At 39.7% G+C, this 11,552-nt stretch overlaps 1 long non-coding RNA gene across 1 annotated transcript in view; it reads right to left on the reverse strand.

Moving 5' to 3' along the window:
- Nucleotides 1-8,284, reverse strand: part of LOC112249867 — a 50,175-nt gene extending 41,891 nt beyond the window's left edge. The window contains exon 1 of the long non-coding RNA XR_002953452.1: nucleotides 8,127-8,284. This is a non-coding gene — a long non-coding RNA (uncharacterized LOC112249867). The remainder of the gene's footprint in view (nucleotides 1-8,126) is intronic.
- Nucleotides 8,285-11,552: the final 3,268 nt, after the last annotated feature.

The raw sequence follows: 11,552 nt of genomic DNA on the forward strand, positions 1-11,552 counted from the left end.
GCTATATTTTATAGAACACTTGTCCCACATATTTTGGATAGTCTAAATGTAATTCCTAATCACACTGGGGTTAGTTACAATCAGACAATTTTGGGGGGTTTTTGCATTGGAATTATATCGAATTCTGCTTATACCGTGCTATACCACAATAAACATCAAGTTCATAGGCCGAGACTCCAAGACAGTGACAGGTTGGCACGAAATCTGTAGCCTTTCTCTGCTGCGCTGTATAAGCACAATGGACAGCGCCCTACACACACAAAAGCAAGCACGTTTTGGTAATGAATATAGGCTACAGGATAGACCGAGTAAATCACCATTTACAAACAGCCTATGTGAATGCAGCCATACACACCAATATCTTACCAATATAAAGCAAACTAAATGCTGAAAGTAGTAGCCTAGTTATTCATGCACGCAAACAAAAATACTGAATAGCAGTTTGGCTTAGAATACCGACACAACTGCGAATGCGAACAGAACAAAATCAAGTAGGCCTAGTAAACAAAATATCAGATCGAAAAAGGCAAGACACGATCTATATTTAGGCTAGTTACATTAACAGTAAACAAACACAGTAAAAAAAAAAAAGGCCAAACAAATAGACCAATAGGCCCGCTTCAAACATGGAAAACCATGCCCCTAATGAGTACAGCAACACGTTGTCATATGGCACAATACACTTCTGTGGATCAAATTTGACCCACGTAATCAATTAAGCAATGCCGGCCCACCATAAACACGTTTCCAATATGTACAGTTCCATTTACAGCCACGAAAACCAGTAGGCTGCCAAGAAAACCATAACAGAATGTATCTATTTATATGATCAAACATACCGATATGTAGCTATACCCAGGGGCGTCATTTCGATTATTGAATTGGAATTATATTGAACTCTGCAGTACACGAGTATTCCAGCCACTCTCTTCCTATGAACCAGTTGCTATTAAATGAACTTTTTTTTTCGACAGAAGATATGTGGCTAGGGTAGGATTCTAGACTAACCTGGGCTGGCTCATCTATTCCAAAATCGTCAGGGACAAACAGAGGTGGAAGCAGGCTGTGGAGCCATTATCCTGGCGGCGCTTGTGGAAGGGTGGTTAGGCTCTGCACGCGGAGCTAGCTGGAGCTCGGCAGCATCATCGCTGCTGGCCTTGGCATCGGTGGTTTGATGCTGCTGCTCATCGCTATCCTTCCCCTTTTGGCTTTGATTGGGAACTTTGGCAAAGCCAATTTGTGATATTCATTGTGGCAGTGTCAGACTAGCTGGTTCGAGCTAGCTAAAAAGGCTAAGGCTAATAACACCAGCGCTTTTTACATCTGTCTACGAAGATCACTACACTGTAGTGGTGGAGCGTGAGGCAGAGTTGAGTGAAGCAGCTTCAACTGTAAACTTAACCCTGCCCTTAGAAATCAAAATCAAATATTATAGGCGGAGGCGGAGCACATTATTCACTTAGCCTACCACAGATAAGAAGCATTTTTTCCCGCTTTTTATGGAAACACAAAGGTGTCATACTGTATCTAACCACCCCAGTGGCTTTCGATAGCCTCCCCCTACACACACCGCGGCGTGCTCTGTCCATTGTGCTGACACAGCGCAGCAGACATACAGATTCAATCATTTGAACTTTTTTGCTATTTTTATATAGGGACATAAAACTAAATCTGAGAGGGTACAAGTTTCAACTGAGGGGGCTAAATCCCCTTTTGCCACCTCGTGGACCTGGGCCCGGCTGCAGGGCAGCGATTAACTTGATGTAAATCACAGATAACATGTATTAAAGATATTATCAATCATTTTGCATTCATTTGCCACAGACATGGGATCTTACATTTGCAAACAAATTACAAATGATCTCTCAGGGTACAAATATGATTTCCATTCACTTCCAAACTGGTTTGATTGAGAAGGCCAGAGAGAGTGTTGGAGCTGTTTACTGGTGACAGAAATTATGACCGTTTCCACCAACCAATCGCTCAATAAAATGTACAATGTACTGTAGTTCCCGCCACTGGAGCTACAGTACATTGAGAAATTAGAATCAGAATAATCAACAATCATCTAGTCTTGATTTCAAGGAATATTTTCCATGTGAGCTGTGTTGTGTAACAGGAAGAAAACATATTGTGAATTTACTGTAGAGATTTAGTTTTATGAATGCTCTCTATTGGATTCATACAGCATCTCAGAGTAGGAGTCCTGATCTAGGATCCAGTCCCCCCCTCTTTATGTTGTAATCTTATTCATTATAATCTAAACGGCAATCCTAGATCAGCACTTCTGCTTTGAGACACTTGGAGAATATGGGCCCTGACCTTGCATTGACTTGCTGCATCTTGCAGGAGACAGTCATCTGAAAGGATTCTGTCATTATAGCTGCTTAAATGCATCTGTCAACTGTCAAGATGTCTCGCTTATAAACACATATTAGTTTAACAGACAGATCACAGTCTGTTCTTATCAGTCACTAAACGAAACCTCCAGGAGAGTGATGACATAACATTTCCATTGGTGACAATGACTGAGTTTCAACTATAGTGATGCATAGAATCTACAACACCTTACAAATAATTAAAGCTGAAGAATGCACAGTAGACTACACCTAAAATGTTGTATGTATACAATCATTAACATACCTCTTAATAATGAACACTAATTTCTGAAATTACTTTCCTTGGCAGCTGAAAAGAAACAAGTTGTTTGTACTCATTGGAGTCAATCATTGAATGAATCAATTATTCAACTAATAAACAAATTAACTAATTAGCATACACAAAGCTTGATTATGAAAGCAAAGTAAACAAAATACTTGCATTCAGAAAGCCAAAATATTACGCAAGTGGTAAAAATGGGGTACGTTTCCATCAAATAAGTCATACTTGAAATAACAGCATATATTGAATCTTACTGAGGGGACACCATCACCCTGTAAGCATTGGCAACCAGCACCCCATACAGCATCCCAGGGCATCCAGGCCACGCAGTTCAACATCAAGATTCTGCTCGTTTCCACCTCGACAAGTCTCTCATGCTGTAGGGAAATCCAGCCAAAACCACTCACTCGCTTGAATAGACCACTCTATCCAGACATCCAACAGCCCACATCGGCAATAGTGTGATGATCCCAACCATAGCCAGCCAACACATCCAGCTTCACCAGATATTGCCAACGCCTATCCAGCCATTCCCTCAGAGCAACCAGGAATCTCGATCTAGCCCTGTCTGATTGAACTAGATCTTATTGCACACCAGTAAGGGGGAGACTTGTCTTTGCCCAAGTTACCACCTGTATCACTTAGAGAGGGAGACGCTGCCAACCTGAATTTTATGCACAAAAGAAGAGTAACATGAACAGGTGCACTCAAATTCACCTGCCTGCCCATTTACTCCCATGAACTTCAGACTACACCACATTTTACATCTTATTTAGAGATACAATCCTGAAGCTTGGTTGTTGACTTTGATTCAAATAGTATGGTTCAGGCATTATAATATCATATATATATCCATTTCTTGCTTCATCAAACCATGAAAGTGTTAAATAAAGGGTGCCTCACTTTCAAAATAAAAACTAATTATCTCAATTGCTGAGCTTACTGTAGTGGCGTGTGGAAGTGCGCCCAAAAAGAGGCACACAGAAGTCAAATAGCTCATTACAAAAGACCGTATTTTATTCAACTTCAATAACGTTTACATTGCTGCCTCATACGCTGCTGAAAGCAGAAGAAGTGGACTGTCTACACTAAAAATTAGGGGTTCAACAAGGGTTCTTCTAAGAACCTCAAAGTTCTTGGCTCTGAAAATTGCACCCAAAGTGTTCTTCCAAGAACCCCATAGGAGGTGGGGTTAATCGAGGAACCTCCTTAGGTTCCTGAAAGAACCCCCACCAACTAACTGCCCACTGAAACATTTGGAGAGCAGGTGCAGGCACTTATCTGAAAAATGTAAAGATCTCAATTTAAGGTAAGGCCCTTGTATGATGTACATTTATATTGTTTTCTGATGACCCTGTATCTTTTCATATTTGTGCAAATCTTTCTAAAACAGACAATGGACACAATTCCATGGATATCAATCAACAAAGAGGTAAGAATATGTATACTTTAAGAATATGTTAAAGGATAGCTGTATTGGGTACAGATGACTGAACTGCTCACTTTTGTGTCTGTAGGTATACAGACAAGGAGGCATACAATTAATGGTATGTCAATTGGTATGTTATGCAAATCACATTTACCATCCTCCTCCCTTACCTCTTCAATGAATATCCCATAGACCTCTACATTATGGACAAGGTATGTGTATGAAAACCATTATTAAAACAGTTTTTTTCTAAATTCAGATTTACCACAAAACCAAGATATGAATACAGTTGTGCGCATGTTTTGTTAATCATCTATATAACTACTATGTTTTGGATTCACAGACTTCACCCTCCCTACACCTCTTCAATCATCATGCACTGCACATTCATTCTGGCTATGGACACGGAGAACATCAACACATTAACATCAACATGCCAGAGGACATACCCATTGGACTTGGGTCTCTGCTGGGAGTTTACCTCATGTTTAGATTTTCTTTATTTTACCTTGACACTAAAATCATAATAAACACTGACAACTAAAATATTGTGTTATACTTGTTACTGTTATGCATATAATTATTAATAATAATAGGGGAGGGGGGGTAGTTAAAGAATGTACCCCAAAAGGAACCTTTTGGGGTACATTCTTCAATTTAAAGGGTTCTTCAAAGAATCCCTTTAAATGGATCCTCGAGGAACCTTTTGTGGTACATTCTTTAACTACCCCCCCTCCCCTATTATAATTGTTAATAATATGCATAACAGTAACAATAACGCAATATTTTAGTTGTCAGTGTTAATTATGATTTTAGTGTCAAAATAAAATAAAGAAAATCTAAATATGAGGTAAACTCCCAGCAGAGACCCAAATCCAATGGGTATGTCCTCTGGCATGTTGATGTTAATGTGTTGATGTTCTCCCTTTTAAAGGGTTCTTCAGTAGAGGTTCCCCAACAGTTTCAATTTGAAGAACCCCTAAAAGATACTTCAGGAAGCTTTTCTTTTTAGAGTGTATTGTTAGAAACGCACATTCATTTGTGCAGAGGAGCAGTGGAGGTGAGCTAATATCATGGGTTTTCTTGACCACGCCCCATGGAGTCCAGGCATCTAAGAGCAATGATATAGAGCTGGACAAATTACCTGTCTGTTATTGGATTATCCATCTGATCATGTGGTATCTTGACCCAAAAGTGACAAGGTAAGTGACCAAGCCATTCAGCTTTCACAGTGGACCTTTTGGTGGCTTATTGTAACAATACTGACATTATATCACTTTATAGTAGTCTTTGCTACAATGAGTGCATATTAACTACTAATCTCATATTAAATGTAAAATACATTTTTAAAACAATAAAAATGGTATTTACGCCATCAGACCTCTCCCTAAATATAACAGTAAGGGGAAAAAAGTATAATATTTCCAGGAGGGGTGTAGGTAGCAACCTTGCTATTGGTAAGAGTAGACCTACAGCCTCTGTGAGTGAAACGTATTGCTTTAGTGGTACATGTTGATGTTATAGAGTATCTCTTCCCGCCCTCTATCCATCCCAAAATATCGCTAGAATAGGCCTACCCTGCGGGTCCTGATACAACAACAAGCATTTGTTCCATTTTGTTATTGCATGGCATGCTCTCATAATGTGCCATGTAAAACAGGCCCTAAACATCTAAAGGACAGTTCATTGTCAGCAAACAGAAACACACTGAGTCCTGATGTGGGAGGAGTAAACTCTAGGTCAAGAGACATTAAATAGTTTGGCTGCACATGTGATATATTTAGTGAAGCCATTGTTTGTTTTATTTAGGGAACGAATTGAGGATTTTCCTAACTGCAAGGCCCCTAAAGTATTTTATCAGGTGTACAGTCCAGCCATATGTTACACATTAGTGCTCTGAAGGGAATGTTGATTACTGATATATGCAGCCTGGTCTCCGAGCAAAACGTATTATATTTTACTAAAAATCTGTGCCACTCCATTTAGTATGATATGTTACTAGACGTTAGGTTACATTACATTGGCCGACGTAAATCCAGGACACTCAAATTAGTATGATGTTACATTTGGTAAACACTACATGACCAAAAGTATGTGGACACCTGCTCATTGAACATTTCATTCCAAAATCATGGGCATTAATATGGAGTTGGTCCCCCCTTTGCTGCTATAACAGCCTCCACTCTTCTGGGGAGGCTTTCCACTAGATGTTGGAACATTGCTGCAGGGACTTGCTTCCATTCAGCCACATGTGCATTAGTGAGGTCAGGCACTGATGTTGGGCGATTAGGCCTGGCTCGCAGCCGTCATTCCAATTAATTCCATAGATGTTCAATGGGGTTGAGGTCAGGGCTCTGTGCAGGTCGGCCAAGCTCTTCCACACCGATCTTGACAAACCATTTCCATATGGCCCTCGCTTTGTGCAGGGGGGCATTATCATGCTAAAACAGTTGCCACAAAGTTGGAAGCACAAAATCATCTAGAATGTCATTGTATGCTGTAGTGTTAAGATTTCCCTTCACTGGAACTAAGGAGCCTGAACCATGAAAAACAGCCCCAGACCATTTTTTCCTCCTCCACCAAACTTTACAGTTGGTACTCTGCATTGGGGAAGGTAGTGTTCTCCTGGCATCCGCCGATTCATCCGTCAGACTACCTGATGGAGAAGCGTGATTCATCACTCCAATGGCGGCGAGCTTTACAACACTCTAGCCGATGCTTGGCACTGCGCAAGGTGATCTTAGAATTGTATGCAGCTGCTCTGCCATGGAAATCCATTTTATGAAGCTCCCGACGAACAGTTATTGTGCTGACATTACTTCCAGAGGCAGTTTGGAACTTGGTAGGGAGTGTTGCATCCGAGAACAGATGCTTCGTACTTCAGCACTTCCTGGTCCCGTTCTGTGAGCTTGTGTTGCCTACCACTTTGTGACTGAGCCATTGTTGCTCCTAGACTTTCCACTTCACAATAACAGCACTTACAGTTGATCGGGGCAGCTCTAGCAGGGCAGAAAGTTGACTAACTGACTTATTGAAGAGCTCAGTGACATCCAACAAGGCCATTCTACTGCCAATGTTTGTCTTTTGAGATTGCATGGCTGTGTGCTCAATTTTAAACACCTGTCAGTAATGGGTGTGGCTAAAATAGCAGCATCTACTAATTTGAAGGGGTGTCCACATACCTTCGGTGATCTAGTGTGTTATAGTAGGTTACGTAAGGCAGAAACAAAAGTAGGGGGTGGGTGGGTGCATACTGTGAACGTCTAGCAAGCCAAAGGTTGTGTGTTCGATACTCATCACAGACAACTTCAGCATTTTAGTTAATTGTCAACTTTGCAACTACTTACTACTTTTGAGGTACTTTGCAACTACTTAGACTGCTAGCTAACCCTTCCCCTAACCCCTTAACCTAACTTCCAACCTTAACCCTAACTTTAACTCCTAACCTAATGCAGCATATCATAGTAAAGCAGTCAAACGTAATATATCATGCTAAAACAGTTGAACAAAGCATATCATACTAAAGAAGTCAAACATAATATATCATGCTAAACTATCAAGACGTGGATACTATTTTGGCCAATGTAATATAACCTAGCGTAAAGTAACATATCATACTAAATGAGTGGCATTGTAGTAAAATATCATATGTTTTGCTCTGAGACCAGATTGCAGTAGGCTGTATAATGTTTTTGAATGCAGTACTTCAGAAGATAGGGATATTATTTGTTTTCTGACTAAAGGGTTTGTGGACATGTGAGAACATATGATTAGGCCAACATGACATAAAAAGGGGCAAAGTAGGCTAATGGGCCTCTGTTAAGTGAAACCTTACAACTTCATAAACCTCAGTAAACAAAGGTTTAGTTTTGAGATCTCTAGGCCTAACACAGAAGTTTAAATAAGTCACAATGGTCGTTTTATCGCTAAGCCATTACAAACATGACTTAGCTATATTTATACAAACACACTCATTGCAAACGAGTTCTATATTGACCAACAAACCACATAAAATAATACATGAAAACCTACTTACCTGTAACATTGTGTGTGCGACTGGAGGTTGTGTTAAAAGCAGTGGAGGCTGCTGAGGGGAAGACGACTCGTAATAATGGCCTGGAATGGAGCGAATTGAATGGCATTTGATACCATTACACTTATCCTGCTCCAGCCATTTTCCACGAGCCCGTTCTCCCTACTTAAGGTGCCACCAACCTCCTGTGGTTAAAAGCCTTTAAAACACTGTCCGCTGGAGGCTAATCTGCTTGAACATTGACCAGCAGAGTGCAATCAGCAAGGTGATTGCACTCTGCTGGTCAATGTTCAAGCAGATGCTGAAACTGTCCGCGCGAGGTTTGTCACCGGCCTGTAGCCTAGGAGCCTGACAGACGGCGAAAGACACGTCTACAGGTGTTTCCCAGTACCATCTTGCCGAAACACGATATAAATGTTTAATTATAAAGTGGGCCATTTGTCACTGCTGCGCTCGAGACGTCTCTTGACCAAATTAGGAACCGGGTTTGACCTTGTGGTTGGCTAAATATTAATGACACAGCATTTGCTGTCATTAATATTTAGGCCTACGGAGAATATATAATTATACACCACTGACGCAGAGAAATTTAGTTGAAGGGTTACGTGTTCCTATTGTCAAACATGGCTTATTTGCAATGTTCCATAGAATAATATTCAGATGTTTGCTAATTAGAATTAGAGAATAGAGCATCTTTATGTTGAAAAAGCTCACATCATTGCTCTAAGCTTCTTCCCTCTCTCTCTCTCTCTCTCTCTCTCTCTCTCTCATTCTGTGGGCTATAGATAACATCAAGTAGAAAGGGGTGGGGACAGGGGATTCCTGAATACCCGAATTTTCCATTATTTAGAAATAATATTCCAACAGCAGTAACAGTCAGGAACCTTACATTACATCATGATGCATGTATTTGGCAACACTCGCAAACAACTAATGGTGCGAACACAAGGAGCAGAACACAAGTCTAGACCTATTCTGTAATAAAGGAATTTCTCAAAAATATGGTACTACTTAATAGCTTACGATATATAATCTTAATAAATAGGCTACCGCATGGAGAACGTTTTAACACATTTTTCAGCACCAATAACATCATAAGGGTCAGCACTGAATATTTAACGCGATCCATAACCATATGTGCACCCATATCCTGCGCCCATAGGATATGTATTGCCCCCCAAATAAAAGTAGGCCCTATTAGAACGTTAGAGAGAAATAAGCATCATATGCTACTTTGGATAAGATGCTAAACTACACTAAACAATATTTTCAGGTGTATGCTATCCTGAAACTAAAATAGAATTGTAGCCAATAAATGTAAATGATTGGTAAAATAGGCATATCTCTCTGGGAAATAGGCACTTACGGTTATCAGGACTACTTGTTTCTTACTTTATAATAAGGCACTTAAGGAAAGTGTTCTAAATTAACATGTAAATTATATTAGCCTAAATATAAGGCTATAGAAACAGTAATAGTAGTCGTTTAATGAGCTATATAGGGCAGTCAATGCTAGGCTAATCGGTGATATTGAAAAGTGTTTACCTCTGCTGAAAGTATGGCCCATAGCCCTATCCACCATACAAAGTAATAAATTCAAAATTATAGATTGCACTTCTAGAAAGAATAGGGTGTATCTGTCTCCTAAATTGAATATAATCTTATCCAGATTAATCTCAATAAATTAACGTGTGTGTGTCCTCAGTTAGGCCCTTTATCAACTATATAACAACATGAAACCTTTGACACTCAAATTTCAGAAATATTATTTTGAAAAGGGCACGTAAAGTTGAATCAAAATCTCTGTTTTGTAGTTGTTGCTCCATGTTTCCAAAAGGGATATTTTTCCCCAATACGTGTCAAAACCACCCGATCAATATCCCTAGAAAAAGTCAGTGAACTCTGCAGTCCACCAATCTAAATAACAATTGGCTCTGCCTTCTGCATATAAAAATGAAAATTGTTGTGTTTGGAAAACAATAATCTCAATAGGCCTATGCAAGCCCCTCCCTCGTTAATAATAAAATGAGAAACTGTTTCCGAGACACTATAATGTTTAATTTAATTTATTACGCAATTTGGAAGATGATTATATGGTGATTGCTAATTAGTCTTGTATATTTATCACTGTACCTTATGTCAAGGCCAAGGGAATTGTTTAGGGTTCATTCTCTCGTTTGAAGGATCAATTTAGATCAGTTTGTCCTGGCATCAAATTCTTACAGTGCGACGGCAGCTCAAAAACATGTTATTCTCTGACATGACTTAAACCCACTTACTATACGAGATGAGAACGTGAAAAGGCCGTAGCTGACACTGTGTACACCGCACTGTATAGGTCTACCTGGTGTCAAGCAACGTGAATGACGGAAGTAAGCATGTAGCGCTACAGCATAGGCCTACCAGCAGCCTAAATGCAAAGCAAAAAAGTAAGTCTTCAAAAACTGAATCATAAATCATAAACATGAACGATATAAGCCATGATTAAAGTTGTCTGTGCCTAATGGTGATGTAATATATATTTTGATTACATTTTGATTACATTTTGATGAAAGTGCGAGTTATCAGTAGACTACAGGGCCTAGGCAAACACGAGCGGATTAGTCTCATTGCATGTTTTAACTAGTGGGCTTCAACTAATGTGTGTTTGTTTTTGCAGATATAGGCTACTTGTTTTCAGTATTTAGGATATAGCAGGAAAGTGGCCTTATTGGTGTGTAATGGTCGCCGGTCGCCATCCAAATACCATTCACATTAGTGACTTCAGCAGACGTTGGCTAATTATATCCTAGGTACTAATTGTAGATTGGGGGTTTTGGGTCACTGCAATTGATATGACCGCTTTTTAAATGAAGGATAATTATTTCACATCAGGTAAGTAGACCTTTGGCTTATGCACAAGCCTTTCAGATGGTGTCAGAATCCATATTTCTCATAGAGTATTTAGCAGCCAGCAATGATCAGGGCCTCATTTACCAGAGCCTTCGTTAGAAACGTCGTTATTAATGTGGCTATTAAAAACCTTCACACATCTACGAGTGATCCTGACCGCTTTTTTTGCCCTTCCGCGTCACTTTATTCACAGAAGATCCGCGCTAAACATAGAATCAAGATGATTAGGCTACGTGTCTGACTGTGACTGCCAAAACATCAGAAGGAAGTTGACTACTAAAACAAAGTTTCCAAAGTAGGCAATTGTTACAAACAAGTGAAGGATAAAAGTATGCTTCAAATGAAAAACGAGATGACAGCATTAAAAGATACACAGGCTAAATAGACATATAGTTCTCTGGGCTATTACAATAATATTGAAATCACTAAGTGAACGTTATAATACGTGCTTGTTTGGGGAACACTTAAAAAGTTGACTCGTAAATAACGATGCATCTGGTACGATCATCGTAATGCTTAAGTTACATCGCAACTGGT

This window comes from Oncorhynchus tshawytscha, linkage group LG01 (assembly GCF_018296145.1).
Source record: "Oncorhynchus tshawytscha isolate Ot180627B linkage group LG01, Otsh_v2.0, whole genome shotgun sequence".
Lineage (NCBI taxonomy): Eukaryota > Metazoa > Chordata > Actinopteri > Salmoniformes > Salmonidae > Oncorhynchus > Oncorhynchus tshawytscha.